Source organism: Hemiscyllium ocellatum, assembly GCF_020745735.1.
Source record: "Hemiscyllium ocellatum isolate sHemOce1 chromosome 27 unlocalized genomic scaffold, sHemOce1.pat.X.cur. SUPER_27_unloc_35, whole genome shotgun sequence".
NCBI lineage: Eukaryota > Metazoa > Chordata > Chondrichthyes > Orectolobiformes > Hemiscylliidae > Hemiscyllium > Hemiscyllium ocellatum.
In genome coordinates, this window is record NW_026867504.1 from 113,856 (window position 1) to 128,944 (window position 15,089).

Here is a 15,089-nt window from a genome sequence, read left to right on the forward strand (position 1 = left end):
CTGAAGTCGACCATTTATGTTTCAAACCAAGGAAGGAGTATGTTTCCTCCGTTTTTCTGTTGAGCCAAATCTTCTTTCCGGAAACTTTCGATCACAGTGAAGCTTTGCTGTCAGTTTGATTTGTGAACACTGTGTCAGGGAGGTGGTGTGCCCAGTGTTTGGGTAAATGCTCAGCTCCCCCCAATGTGAGACGTAAAACACAAACTGTTCATCACGCGGTTCAAACACACAGCCGTTTCGTTCAGTTGGTGACAGCGCGGTGTGAAAAACATTATACCGATATTTTTACAACATAATCTAGAGATTATCAGCTTTGTGTTTCAATCTATCAGGAGGTCCCAGCTCATTCTGTCATAGCAGAGTGACAAACGAGTTCAGATAGAAATGTTTCCCACCAACAGCAAATCCTTTCCTCTCACTGGACACAGTTAAAATGATCTTTGTTCAACAGAAGGAGCGGAAACTACAGTCTGACAGCCCCTCTCCACATTAACGATGAGCCTGAATTGTATAAACGGTGTCAGTAAAATCCAGTGGCCGACACTGATTTGGTTCAATCGTTTTTATTTGCCAAGCGTAATTCACCGAGAGGGTGCTGCTGTGTGAGACAGCGTGGGGAATTACAGCAGGGCCTCCTGCGCATGGGACACACCGCAACTGATGTGTTTCACCTTCACCAGTTTATTCCCATCTCAGAGAAGAGAGGTTTGATGATTCGGATCATAGGAGGCCGACAGTGAACAGGAGAAGAGCACTCAGACCTTCACAAGCTTGTCACCACAGCTGGGTCATCGTGGCCCCTGTATCAGTATGGGACAGTAATCTGCATCTACTGACTTGAAGCACAGCAAATTGGAGTGCTGGTGGGACTATCACACAGGAGAAAACGGCTTCAACAGATCAACTGGAGTGGCTCCCAATGCGCAACTCCGCTCACCTCAACTGAATAACTGTAAACAAATTACTCAGTGATTCAAAGGAATACTCGGTTTTGAATCTGCATTGTGTCATGTACCTTCGAAAATGATGACAAAACACCTTCATTGCTGTGATGGAATATCCTGTTGGGCAGAATATCCCCGTTGTCAAATTTCCTACGTTCTGTTGGTCTAACTCCGATTTCACTCAGAATCACAAAATGTGTGACAGCGCAGTCTGAGGCCATGCAGCCCACCTTCCCATTGCTGGTTCAACACAATATGTAAATAAGTGTCCCACTCTGTCGCCTTCTCCCTGTAAATCTGCACATTGTTACATTGACCATGCCCACCGAATTCCCTTTTGTGTCCATTGAATCTGCCTCTTTGTCACTGTCAGACAGCGACTTACTGACCCCACTCCCTGTGCGAAAACGGTCTTCCTAATGTCACTTTTGCTTATTTTCCTGATGACTTTAAATCTCTGCCAAATTGTTATCGATCTTTTCAGGCCTGGGAGCATTTTCACTGCATTATTTCCTCTGTCTAAAACCCTCATGATGTGGAAAACTTCAATCAGGCCAGCTTTCAGCCTTCTGTTCTCCAAAGGCAACTGCCCTAACTTTCCAATCTCCCTTCATGACTGACATTCCTCGTACACGGTACCATTCACTTCAACCTGTTCAGCGCCGTCTGCAATCACTTCACTTCCCCGCTTCCTGAAGTATCACCCTCAGAATTGAGCGTAATACAGGTGGAGGATTCATTCAGACTCGGATTGCGCCGGCGAGAAATCTGCAAGACTTGTTCTCACTTTGAGCAAGTGTTTCCCTTCGCCGTGTTCACTGCAATGGTCCCTCTGTCCCATCCCTAATTCAGGCAGTCCGATCTGATTTAACAAAGCGGCTTTTTGAGAAAACTGATCCGGCATCTTTGCTCAGGTCAATTTAAGAAATGAGGGTTCGCCTGGGATTGGAACCCGGCACCTCCCACCCGTCTGTATAAGCTGGAAAACCCAAAGCTAGCAACATACCCCAAGACCAACGAGCCAAGAACCATACGCACGCTCAGCTCCTGAAGCAACTGGGAGTTGCTCAGTCCGAAATACATTGCACATTGTTCCCAGAATTACAAGCAGCAGAGAGTTTCAAGAACATCTGCTTCTCATTCTGCCTCCCTGCTCCCAGGACGCTGCTGTTTGTTCCGTCCCCAGGAACCGGGCTGTCTCCACTGGTGGATAATTGAACCATTTCGTTTCTACTTGCAATTCTCCCGCCGACAGAGGCGGTTCAGCCCATCGAGTCCACCGCGACTGTCTGCCACTTGTCTCTTTCTGAGGTGATTCACAATCAGTGATATCTGTCCTAATAGTAAGGGACTGTGTCTGAATGGTGATACAGTTTCTGACATGCTGATCGTCTTGTCATTCACGTCCGGCCCGGCGTGGCGAATTACTGCAGGGAATGGGCGAAACTGCAAGGCATGTGTTTCAACTTTATCAGCTCATTGGCATCTCAGAGAAGTGGTTTTGCGAATCAGACCTCCAAAAGCATGTTACTTGAAGCGTGTGAGGTTCGCGAGTGTATCGGTATGATACAGGGCATTCAGACACTCAGGAAGTAGGTGCAAAGGCCAGATACAGAACAGAGCACAGCACCATTACAAAAGGAAGCTGCTCAAGGAGACATCGAACAACAGCAGAGGATGGTTTCAATCGATCGACCTCTGCGTTATGGGCCCAGCCCGCTCCCGTTTTCCCCAGGTCCCTTCAGCTTTTCATCTGGCACGCGGCATGCACGTTCCAGACTGATGTCAATGACCTCCACTGCTGTCGTGTAATATGCTGGTGCGCAGACGTATGGAGGCTGTGTAAATAAAAACTTTTTTCTAACTTCCCACATTGTGTTGGTCGAACTGTGATTCCACACTGAATCACAGCATGTGTCACAGCGCAGACGGAGGCCATGCGGCCCACCTTCGCTCTGCTGGTTCGACACAGTAAGTAAACGTGTGTCTCTATTCGTATCATTCGCTTGCCTTCCCCGTGTGTTTCTGCACATTGTTACTTTAAACATGACCAGCGAATTACCTTATGCGTCTATTGAATCTGCCTCTTTGTCAATGTCAGGAGATTTGCTGATCCTAACCTCACCTTCCTAGTCTCTCTTTTAGTTCTTTTCCTGATGACTTTAAAACTCTGCCTATCCTTTCAGGCGTGGGAGCATTTTAACTGCATTACTTTCCCTGTCTGGACCCCGCATGACTTGGAAAACTTCAACCAGGCCAGATTTCAAACTTCTGATCTCCGAGGAGAGCTGTCCCAATTTTTCAACCTGCCCTCATCGCTAACATTCCCTAAACACGGCACCACTGACGTCAGCGCAACATTCCATCATTTCACTTTCTGCTCAATTTGTACTCCAAGCAGCCCAACCTACTTTAGCGAAAGTGGGTTTTGAGAAAGTTAAGCGGGCACTCTTGCACAAACCAGGAAACGCAGGTTCATCGGAGATTCGAACCCTGGATCTCCTGCAAGCCTGCACAATAGAAGACCCAAACGGCGAATCATACCCAGAGACCAACGAGCAACACAGACACTGCTCAAGCACCCCCGCTGTTCCTCTTCAGCCAGCTGGGTCTTGCTCAGTGTGAAATACATTTGACATTGCTCTGAGAATTGCAAAGAGTTTCCAGAACAGCTGCTTCTCACTCTGTCTCCCTGCTGCTGTTTGTCCCGGGTCCTCTCTACTGGTAGAAATTTAAAACATTTTGTTTCTAAACTTTTCTGTAACACCGGAGTGACCAGTGATGAGCATTGCCCTCCTCAACACAGGATACAGAGAACAACAGAAGACCACTCAGACCTCCACGAGGCTGTCATCTCAACTGTGCACATTGGGCCAGTATATCAATGTGAAATATTTATGTCGAAGTTTTTTGTGAAAGAGATGAGAAGGCGAGGTGCAGAACAGTGCGCCGTTAGACGGGAAAGTTGCTAAAGACGACATTGACTGAATAGGAGAGATGGTTTCCCTCCTGGGTGATGCTCCCATCACACACCCGCAGACATATCGCCGTTGTACAAATATAAACTCTGTCTAAATTCCCACATTCTGTTTTTCCGAACTGTGATTTCGCTCAAAAGCACAAAATTTCAACACTCGCAATGTTCAAACTTTAACAAAGTGCTCATAGATATATTTAGCGAACACCTGGAAGGAATTCTGCCAAACGTACCTTGGGAATTGCGGTTTGAGTGCTCTTGAACTTTAAGTCAAAGGAAGGGAAATTTGCCTCGAGGCTGTGTAATGTGGAGATGTGTTCCCCATCTAAACTGATAGTGGTTAGCCATCCCAGTGCTTCCCGATGCAGGGCTGCCCTGACCCACAGGGAGGTTTCTTTGGTAAACTGTCCCGGGGACTTCCAGTCGCACCATGACGTCACAGGGCGAGCCCCTGGTGATGGCCTGCAGCTGCTGTGACGCAATAATGGCGCTGGCCCCGGAACATGAATACGAATTAGTTCATGAGTCACGTGGTACTGAATCATTCTATGGAGTGTTCTTTCAACTTCACGGATTTATATATGAGAGGAGGTAAATGGGCAGGGTTACACCTCGGGTCCACTCTTCTTTCACTCTCAACACCCCACACCTACCTCCCATTGTCCCAAGGCACTTTCCCCTGCAACCGCCGAATGTGTAACACCTGCCCATTTACCTGCTCCATCCTGAATATCCAAGGGATCGAACATACCTTCCAGGTGAAGCAGCACTTTACCTGCATATTTGTCACAAACTAGTCCACTGCATTCGTTGCTCACAGTGTCGTTTCCCCAACGGAGCATGAAGCATAAACTGGGTGACTGCTTCGCAGAATATCTCGGTTCTGCCGAAAATAAGGCCCTGAGCTTCTGGTTGCCTGTCACTTTAACACTCCACCCTGTACCCTGGCCTACTTCTCTGTCTCAGGCTTGCAGCAGTGTTCCAGCAAAGTTCAGCCCCTGATTGATGACCAACGCCTCATTTTCTACTTGGAGATCCTATAGTCATCAAATCTTCAACATCGAGTTCAATATTGTTCGGACCCGAACTCCCCCATGCCCTTGACCCCGACCACACCCACACGAGGCCTTATTTTTACATCTTCTGCTGTTACACACGACTAATCGTTAGCCAGCAACAGTCTCCATTAACAGTTAGTCACCCTCCCACACAGATCGTTATTCACTCCTTTGGCCCTCCAATGTTCTCCCTCTGAACTGGTGGCAAAGAGAGCAATGTGGACTGATAGCCCTGAGTCAGCAGTTTGTCCCATCTCCAGGAACCGGGTTCTCTGCATTGGCGGATTATTAAACCATTTTGCTGTTGCGTTGATGTGAGGAGACTGTGTAAATATGAACTTTTCTAAATTCCCACCTTGCGTTGGTCGAACTGTGAGTTCACTCTGAATCACAACACGTGTCACGCGCATTTGGAGACCCACCTTAGCTCTGCTGGTTCTACACAGCAAGTAAATAAGAGTCTCTATTCGTATCATTCTCTTACCTTCTCCCTGTAAGTCTCCACATTGTTACTTTGAACATGACCACAGAATTCCCTTTTGTGTACGTGAATCTGCCTCTTTGTCACAGTCAGACAGAGATTTACGCATCCGAACCACTCCTTGTGCCAAAATGTTCTTCCTAATGTCACTTTTACTCTTTTTTCCAAATGCCTTGAAATCTCTGCCGATTTTTTGGGAAATTGAAATGATTCTCATTCCTGCACATGAGGCTGAAATGACTTAATTTCTAACGTAAAGGACTGCGGATGCTGAGAATCCGAGACAGAAAGATGAACTGCTGGAGAAACTCAGCAGGTTTGGCAGTACCTGTGGGAGAAAACAGAGTTCTGAAATATTGTCTCTGATTCTCTTTCCACAGATGGTGCCTGACCTGCTGAGTTGCTCCTGCAATTTCTGTTTTTGCTTTTAACTGAAAGTTCATTTCATCTTTCGGTGTGAAACAACCAGACTCTCCATTTGCAGACATTTAACCCTTTCGTAACCTGTGAAGTGATTGGATTCAAACAAACCCAGCAATAATTCACTCTTTCTCAGCTCCACAGGCAGAGAGACCTGGGAAATGAAGCTGTCAGTGTGGGTCTTTATTCGTGGGCAGAGTGGTGAATGTGACGGACGTGAAATCTATTGCGGTTTCCCCAGGCAGGTGTGACCCCTGCCGACTACAAAATTGGAAATGTCGTCAAAACGAAAGGGAGACTGTTCCCCGGTTTTTTCTTTAAGATTCAAATCAGTGGAGGGTGAAAGATATTTCACTCACATTGGGACTGGTGGGAATCTGCAACCCACTGTCTGTTCGGGTGGAACAAGCAGATACCCGCAGAGCTTCTTTTGAGGCTTTGAGCCAAGTGTTTGGAAATGAGACTAGAACAGTGGGGCTGGAAATCGTGATCGAAATGAAGCAACACCTGAGGACAAGGGTGTTTCCTTTGCCAGTGAAAGATACTGCTTCACAAAGTTGGGACTGTGGAAGGGAAGCAGTGACGGTGATTATCTTTGGTTGTTGACCTTGTGACTGTTCCCATTGCTGCGCATGTCCGTGTTGACGTCAGAACTCTGCCGCATGGTGGCGTTAGATACGCACAGGGCCGGGGCGCAATGGATGACGCATCTGACTCCACCGAACTGTTTGAAATGCAGCTCGCAGCTTCTTCACACACCCCAATTAATCTTTCTCATTGTCCTGAAGCCGGTTTGAATTCTTGATCTGCAGGAACGAGACACTTTTCACTGTCTCACGTCAGTACGTGTCCCTGAGAACATCAGAGTCACGTCACAGCGCTGTCAGAGGAGGGGAAGCTGAAATAGCCCCACAAGCTGCTCACGGGCACATTTCACTTTCCCCAACTCACCGCCCCAACCCACTGATCCTGGGAATGGAAAGGGAACAAACACCAAAACCCAGTCTCATATTTGTGAATCTTCCGAAAATAAGAAAACTGTTCATCCCTTCGGATCTCCATCCTGGGCTAACAAAGGGTGATTGTAAATGGTTGACCATTCAGTGTCGATTCTTTTTGGCTGAAAATATCTTCCTTATCTCATCCCAGCATTTCTTGCCACAGATAACTGTGCGGGTAAAAAATGAGGTCTGCAGATGCTGGAGATCACAGTTGAAAATGTGTTGCTGGTTAAAGCACACCAAGTTAGGCAGCATCCAAGGAATAGGAAATTCGACGTTTCGGGCATAAGCCCTTCATCAGGAATGAGGAGAGGGTGCCAGGCAGGCTAAGATATAAGGTAGGGAGGAGGGACTTGGGGGAGGGGCGATGGAGGTGTGATGGGTGGAAAGAGGTCAAGGTGAGGGTGATAGGCCGGAGTGGGGTGGGGGCGGAGAGGTTAGGAAGAAGATTGCAGGTTAGGAGGGCGGTGCTGAGTTGAGGGAACCGACTGAGACAAGGTGGGGGGAGGGGAAATGAGGAAACTGGAGAAATCACCTACCACCCCACCAACCTCCGTATACAGCGTATCATCCGCCGTCATTTCCGCCACCTCCAAACGGACCCCACCACCAGGGATATATTTCCCTCCCCTCCCCTATCAGCGTTCCGCAAAGACCACTCCCTTCGTGACTCCCTCGTCAGGTCCACACCCCCCACCAACCCAACCTCCACTCCTGGCACCTTCCCCTGCAACCGCAGGAAATGTAAAACTTGCGCCCACACCTCCTCCCTTACTTCTCTCCAAGGCCCCAAGGGATCCTTCCATATCCGCCACAAGTTCACCTGTACCTCCACGCACATCATCTATTGCATCTGCTGCACCCGATGTGGCCTCCTCTACATTGGGGAGACGGGCCACTTACTTGCGGAACGCTTCAGAGAACACCTCAGGGACGCCCGGACCAACCACCCCAACCACCCCGCGGCTCAACACTTTAACTCTCCCTTCCACTCCACCGAGGACATGCAGGTCCTTGGACTCCTCCACCGGCAAAACATAACAACACGACGGTTGGAGGAAGAACGCCTCATCTTCCGCCTGGGAACCCTCCAACCACAAGGTATGAACTCAGATTTCTCCAGTTTCCTCATTTCCCCTCCCCCCACCTTGTCTCAGTCGGTTCCCTCAACTCAGCACCGCCCTCCTAACCTGCAATCTTCTTCCTAACCTCTCCGCCCCCACCCCACTCCGGTCTATCACCCTCACCTTGACCTCCTTCCACCTATCATATCTCCATCGCCCCTCCCCCAAGTCCCTCCTCCCTACCTTTTATCTTAGCCTGCCTGGCACCCTCTCCTCATTCCTGATGAAGGGCTTATGCCCGAAACGTCGATTTTCCTATTCCTTGGATGCTGCCTAACCTGGTGTGCTTTAACCAGCAACACATTTTCAACAGATAACTGTGCGGCAGAGTTCATGTGTATATTTCCTTGAATGATATTTTGTAACTAACATTCGTTTGCTAGTTGTTTGTATCGGGTATTTCAGGTTCATTAGCCGCTGTTCAAGTGTGTTGGTAGATTTGTGGGCTACCATGATGCTGAGAGGTTTGAGTTGTCTGGACACCATTTAACAGATGTATTTAATGTAAGGTAATGTGGCTAGGGTTTCTGCACAAGTTGTGTCTGCTTGTGTCAATTTGTTGATGAGAAATCGGCACACTGGGTTTATTGGTCGGCAAAGGTGAGGACTGGAGATGCTGGAAGCCAGAGTTTAGATCAGAATGGTGCTGGAAAAGCACAACGGGTCAAGCAGCACCCGAGGAGCAGGAACATCGAAGTTTCGGGCAAAAGCTCTTTATCAGGAATAGACGCAGGACGTCTCCAGGGTGGAGAGATAAATTTAGGTGGGGGGTGTGCTGGGGCGAAGGTAGCAAAGAGTAAAATAGGTGAATGGTGGTGGGGATAGAGGAGACAGGTCAGAGAGGAGGGTTTAGCGGATAGTTGGGAAGGGAGATTGGCAAGGAGGACAGGTCATGAGGTCAGTGCTGAGCAGGAAGGTTGGAACTGAGGTAAGGTCGGGGGAGGGGAAAGGAGGAAACTGGTGAAATCTACATTGATGCCCTGGGGTGGAAGTGTTCTGAGGCGGAAGATGAGGTGTTCTTCTTCCAGGCCTCCGGTGGGGAGGGAGCGGCGGTGAAGGAGGCCCAGGACTTGCATGTCCTTGGCAGAGTGGGAGGGTGGATTGAAATGTTAGGCCACAGGGCGATGGGGTTGATTGGTGCGGGTGTCCGGGAGAAGTGACTTGACTCTCGAGTCTCCCCAATGTTATAGAGATCGCATCGGGAGCAATGGATACAAAAAAATTACATTGATGGATGGACCGGTGAAAGTCTTCTTCCTCCCGCAGCCCGGGTTCGATTCCAAGGCAGCGAGGCAATTTTTAGCAGAGCTACAAAACAGGTCTATGTCTCCCTGGTGGTCTAGTGGTTAGAATTCGGCGCTCTCACCGCCGTGGCCCGCGTTCGATTCCCGGTCAGGGAAGCAATTTTCCCCGGGTCTGCAGACTATCCATTCTTCTTAAATGCGCTGTATCGTTGTTTCCTGATCTTCGTCATTCCTGGGTGCTGCAATGTGAAGTAGCTCGTTGAAATAGCATCCTGATGCAGATTTGTTTGTATGTGTTGGGATGATTGCTTCCGCAGCTTAAGTACTTGGTTCGCGTGTGCTGTTTTCCTGTAGACGCTGTTTTGAATTTACCATTGACTGTTCGCTCTACTGTGACATCTAGAACAACAACACTTTTTGTTGTTCTCCTCTTTTGTGAATTTTATGCCACTAAGGAGATTGTTGATGGTGTTGTAGGTTTCCTCTAAGTTGTTTCACGTTGTGGTGACAAAAGTGTCATCACTGTAGCCGACCCAAAGTTTGGGTTGGATCTTTGGAAGGGCTGTTTGTTCGAAACTCTGCATTATTGCTTCTGTTAGGAATCCTGATATTGGTGGTTTCATGGGTGCTCCGTTGATTTGTTTGTTAGTCTTGTTACTGAATAGGAAGTGGGAGGTAAGGCACAGCTCCACGAGCTTGACAGTGTTATCTTTGCTGATGACGTTGGTGCTGTTTGGTGTTTGTGTCTTTGGTTCTTCAAGTAGTGTCTTCAGTTTTCTTTGGTCACGTTGATGTTAATGGATGTGAACACGGCTGTATGCCAAAGGACAGTATTATTCCATCCTCTTCTATCTTGTTGTATTTGGTGTTCAAGAATTCTTGGATGGAGTAACTGGAGTGGCGTGAGTCTTCGACTTGGTGTTTTAGTCTTCAGTGGAGGTCTTTGACTAGTCTGTATACTGGTGTTCCAAGTGGTGAGACTGTGGCTTGAGGGGGACTCCTGGTTTGAAGAGGAGGAGAACAGCAACAAAGTGCCATTCCTAGATGTCACAGTAGAGCGAACAGTCAATGGGGAACTTCAAACTAGCGTCGACAGAAAAACAACACACGCAAACCAAATACTTAACCACAGAAGCAATCATCCCAACACCCACAAACGAGTGAACAATCCTCACTCTCTCCGCGGAGCAGGTAAGGGCTGTTTGGCACTGTTTGTTTCACGGTTTAAATTTCAATATCTTTTTCGAAAAAAGCGCGGAGCGGACCCGGAAGCTGGTGTAGCGCAAACTTACCTGGGTAGTTTTTTTTCCCAATATAGGCGCGCACTTCCCACAACCCAGTCGACTGCATTTGCTGCTCACAATATGGGCTCATTTACATTGGGGAAACCGAGGCATTAACTGGGTGACTGCTGCACAGGACATCTACGTTCTGCCCGCAAAAAAAGACCCTGAGCTTCCAGTTGCCTGCCAATTCCACACCCCACCCTGTTCCCTGACCAACATCTCTGTCTCAGGTTTGCTGTATTGTCCCAGCGAAGCCCAGCACCAGCAGAACGAAGCGCACCGGATATTACACTTGTGGACCATACATCCCTCCGGTCCCAATATCCAATTCAATAATTCTAGGGCTTGAAATCCATAGTATCCTCGTCCCTACCACACACACCAAGCCTTGTTATCCCATAGTCTGTCATTACACACTACCTATGACTGCCACGAACAGTCTCCATTCACCCTCCCACACAGAACGTTATCAACTCCCTTTCCTGTCCAACAGTTCTTCCCTCGCTTTGGGCTCTGTCCTGATCTATCATTTACTGCATCCGCCTTCCTCCCACAATATCTCCTGCATATAAACCAACGTTTTCCCAATCACCATCAGTTCTATGGAAGGGTCACCGGCAACTACTGTTTGTGTTTTGTTTCTGATATACAGCATCCACAGTTCTTTCAGCTTTTTATTGAGGTAGAGTTGGAAATTGTTTCGAGAAACAGAAGGAGAGGGGGAGAGACAGAACAGACTGAACTGTTGATCTCCGTTGTTCCGCAGACGTAAAATCATTGTAGTGCGATCACTTCCCTTAAGCATGAATAGAGGTCCCAAGCTCCCCGTGAGCTTGTGGCGCAACGGTAGCGCGTCTGACTCCAGATCAGAAGGTTGCCTGTTCAAATCACGTCAGGCTCATTGAAGTCAATTTTGGATACTTGTGGGGAAGACGACTTAGCAGAGGGAAGCAATGGGTTTCAGGCCTATGGCACGGAGCCTGCTCCTGTTGCTCAGAAGTGAAGGTTGGAGAAGAGCAGAGCAATAGTTCTGGGGCACCGATAGGCGGTTTTGTGGGGGCGAGAGAGACTCACGATTGGTATGTTGCCACCCAGGTGCAAGGATAAGTGACGTCTCTGATCGTGTTTTCCGGGTTCTGAAGGGGGAGAGGGAGCAGACCGAAGTCGTGGTCCACATTGGCATCAACGACATAGGTAGGAAGAAGAATGAGGATGTCAGGCAGGCTTTCAGGGAGCGAGGTTGGAAGCTCAGAGTTAGAACAAACAGAGTTGTTGTCTCTGGTTTGTTACCCGTGCCACGTGATAGCGAGTCGAGGAATAGTCAGAGAGAACAGTTAAATGCGTGGCTACAGGGATGGTGCAGGAGGGAGGGATTCCGGTATCTGGATAACTGGGGTTCTTTCTGGGGATGGTGGGACCTGTGTTGTGGTTCTGTTCGCCGAGCTGGAAATTTGTGTTTCAAACGTTTCGCCCCCTGTCTAGGTGACATCCTCAGTGCTTGGGAGCCTCCTGTGAAGCGCTTCTGTGATATTTCCTCCAGCATTTATAATGGCTTCTCTCTGCCGCTTCCGGTTGTCAGTTCCAGCTGTCCGCTACAGTGGCCAGTATATTGGGTCCAGCTCCATGTGTTCGTTGATAGAATCTGTGGATGAGTGCCATGCCTCTAGGAATTCCCTGGCTGTTCTCTGTTTGGCTTGCCCTATAATAGTAGTGTTGTCCCAGTCGAATTCATGTTGCTTGTCATCGGCATGTGTGGCTACTAAGGATAGCTGGTCGTGTCGTTTCATGTCTAGTTAGTGTTCATGGATGCAGATCGTTGGCTCTCTTCCTGTTTGTCCTAGGTAGTGTTTTGTGCAGGCCTTGCATGGGATTTTGTACACTACATTGGTTTTGCTCATGCTGAGTATTGGGTCCTTCCTTCTCGTGAGTTGTTGTCTGAGAGTGGCTGTTGGTTTGTGTGCTGTTATGAGTCCTAGTGGTCGCAGTAGTCTGGCTGTCAGTTCTGAAATGCTCCTTATGTATGGTAGTATGGCTAGTCCTTCGGGTTGCGGCATGTCCTCGTTCCGTTGTCTTTCCCTTAGGCATCTGTTGATGAAATTGCGCGGGTATCCGTTTTTGGCGAATACATTGTATAGGTGTTCTTCTTCCTCTTTTTGCAGTTCTGGTGTGCTGCAGTGTGTTGTGGCCCTTTTGAATAGTGTCTTGATGCAACTTCGTTTGTGTGTGTTGGGGTGGTTGCTTACATAGTTCAGGACTTGGTCTGTGTGTGTGGCTTTCCTGTATACCTTTGTGGTGAATTCTCTGTTTGGTGTTTTCTGTACCATCACGTCTAGGAATGGGAGTTGGTTATCCTTTTCTTCCTCTCTCATGAATCGGATTCCTGTGAGTGTGGCGTTGATGATCCGGTGTGTGTTCTCTATTTCTGTGTTCTTAATGATTACAAAAGTGCCATCCACATATCTGACCCAGAGTTTGGGTTGAATTTGCGGTAAGACTGTTTGTTCTAACCTTTGCATTACTGCTTCTGCTATAAGTCCAGAGATCTGTGAGCCCATGGATGTTCCGTTGATTTGTTCGTATACCAGTTGTTGACTGTGAAGTGTGTTGGGAGGCACAGGTGCAGTAGTTTAAGTATGCTGTCTTTGTTGATAGGTTCAACGTCCTGTTGTCTGTTCTGTATGTCCAGTAGGTTGGATATTGTTTCTCTGGCTAGGGTTTTGTCGATAGAGGTGAACAATGCCGTTACATTGAAGGAGACCATGGTTTCTTCCTTGTCTATGTGTATATTTCTGATGATGTCCAAGAATTCCTGTATTAACTGTATAGAGTGTCTGGATCTGCTGATCAGGTGTTTCAGTTTCTGCTGTAGTTCTTTAGCCAGTTTGTGTGATGGTGTCCCTGGTAGTGATACTGTGGGTCTGAGTGGGATGCCTGGTTTGTGCACTTTTGGTAGTCCATGGAATCTGGGGGTGTTGTTGCTTTCAGGTTTCATTCTTTGTAGGTCAGACCTGGTTATCTGTCCGTTGTTTTGTAGATTCCTCAATGTGGTGTTTATCCTATTGGTGAGCTGTGGGGTGGGGTCAAACTCCCTCTTTTGGTAGGTGTTGGAATCTGCAAGTAGTTGTTGCGCTTTTTGGATATACTCTGCTTTGTCCAGGATGACCGTCATTCTGCCTTTGTCTGCTAGTAGTATGATTATGTTCTTATCGTTTCTTAGTGATTTTAGTGCTTCTCTCTCCTTGGTGTTGAGGTTATGTGTTTGTCTTTTCCTTGTTATCAGAGGTGCGATACTTTGCCTCACTGTTTGTTGTGTCTCTTCTGTCAGTCCATTGTTCCTGAGTGTGCATTCTAGTGCTGCTAGGAAGTCTGCTGTCTTGGCGTCCCTATGGTTGTAGTTGAGTCCCTTGGCCAGTATTATTCTTTCCGTGTCTGTGAGCTGTCTGTGGGAAAGGTTTTTAACCCAGGTGTGTGTTGTGGTGTCCTCTTCGTTGTGTGTTAGTTTGGCAATTTTTTCTGTTCGTGCCGTTTTTTTGCGGTGTGTGGTCCTGTTCTGTCCTATGGTGACGGCCTGTTCTATGGTCCGGGTCCATTCCTGATTGGTGGTTTTGGAAATTAACGATTTTTGGAGCACAATTTCTTGTCTGTATTTTTGAAGGCTGTTGTGAGCATCTGTAATCATTACCTGGATCATCCTGAGTCCGTTCTGTCTGGCTGTGTCCCTGGCTTGTGGATTGTTGACTGGTGGGACCTTTATAAACAGGATGGTTTATACCTGAACCTGAGGGGTACCAGTATCCTTGGGGGGAGGTTTGCTAGTGCTCTTTGGGGTGGGGTGGGGGGGTTAAACTAACTCTGCAGGGGCATGGAAACATAGACTGTCGCTTTAGGGTGTAGGACCTTGAGTGTTGGGAGGTTAGGAACATGGCATCAATCTCGAAGGAGGGTGCCTGTAAACAGGAAGGTGACTTGAAGTGTGTATACTTCAATGTGAGAAGTATACGAAATAAGGTAGGTGAACTTGCAGCGTGGGTTGGTACCTGGGATTTCGATGTTGTGGCTATTTTGGAGATATGGGTAGAACAAGGACAGAATTGGCTGTTGCAGATTCCAGTGTTTAATTGCTTTAGTAGGGTCAGAGGTGGGGGTAAAAGAGGGGGTGTGTGGCATTGCTTGTCAAGGATAGTATTACAGTGGTGGAAAGGACGATGGATGAAGACTCGTCATCTGAGGTAGTTTGGGCTGAGGTTAGAAATAGGAAAGGTGAGGTCACCCTGTTAGGAGTTTTCTACAGGCCTCCTAATAGTCCAAGAGACGGAGAAGAAAGGATTGCGAGGAGGATTCAGGAGAAGAGTGAAAGTAATAGGGTGGTTGTTATGGGGGCTTTAACTTTCCAGATATTGACTGGGAAAGCTATAGCCCGAGTACGTTAGATGGGTCGGTGTTTGTCCAATGTGTGCAGGAGGGTTTCCTGACACAATATGTTGACAGGCCAACAAGAGGTGAGGCCATAATGGATTTGGTTCTGGGTAACGAATCAGGCCCGGTGTTAGAATT

General features: G+C 47.9%; 2 non-coding genes across 2 annotated transcripts; both read left to right on the plus strand.

Moving 5' to 3' along the window:
- The first annotated feature begins 9,333 nt into the window (after positions 1–9,333).
- On the plus strand, positions 9,334–9,405 carry trnae-cuc (transfer RNA glutamic acid (anticodon CUC)). The gene has a single exon. It is a non-coding gene; the product is annotated as a tRNA-Glu (tRNA).
- A 1,959-nt stretch (positions 9,406–11,364) lies between these two features.
- On the plus strand, positions 11,365–11,436 carry trnaw-cca (transfer RNA tryptophan (anticodon CCA)). The gene has a single exon. It is a non-coding gene; the product is annotated as a tRNA-Trp (tRNA).
- The last annotated feature ends 3,653 nt before the right edge of the window (positions 11,437–15,089 follow it).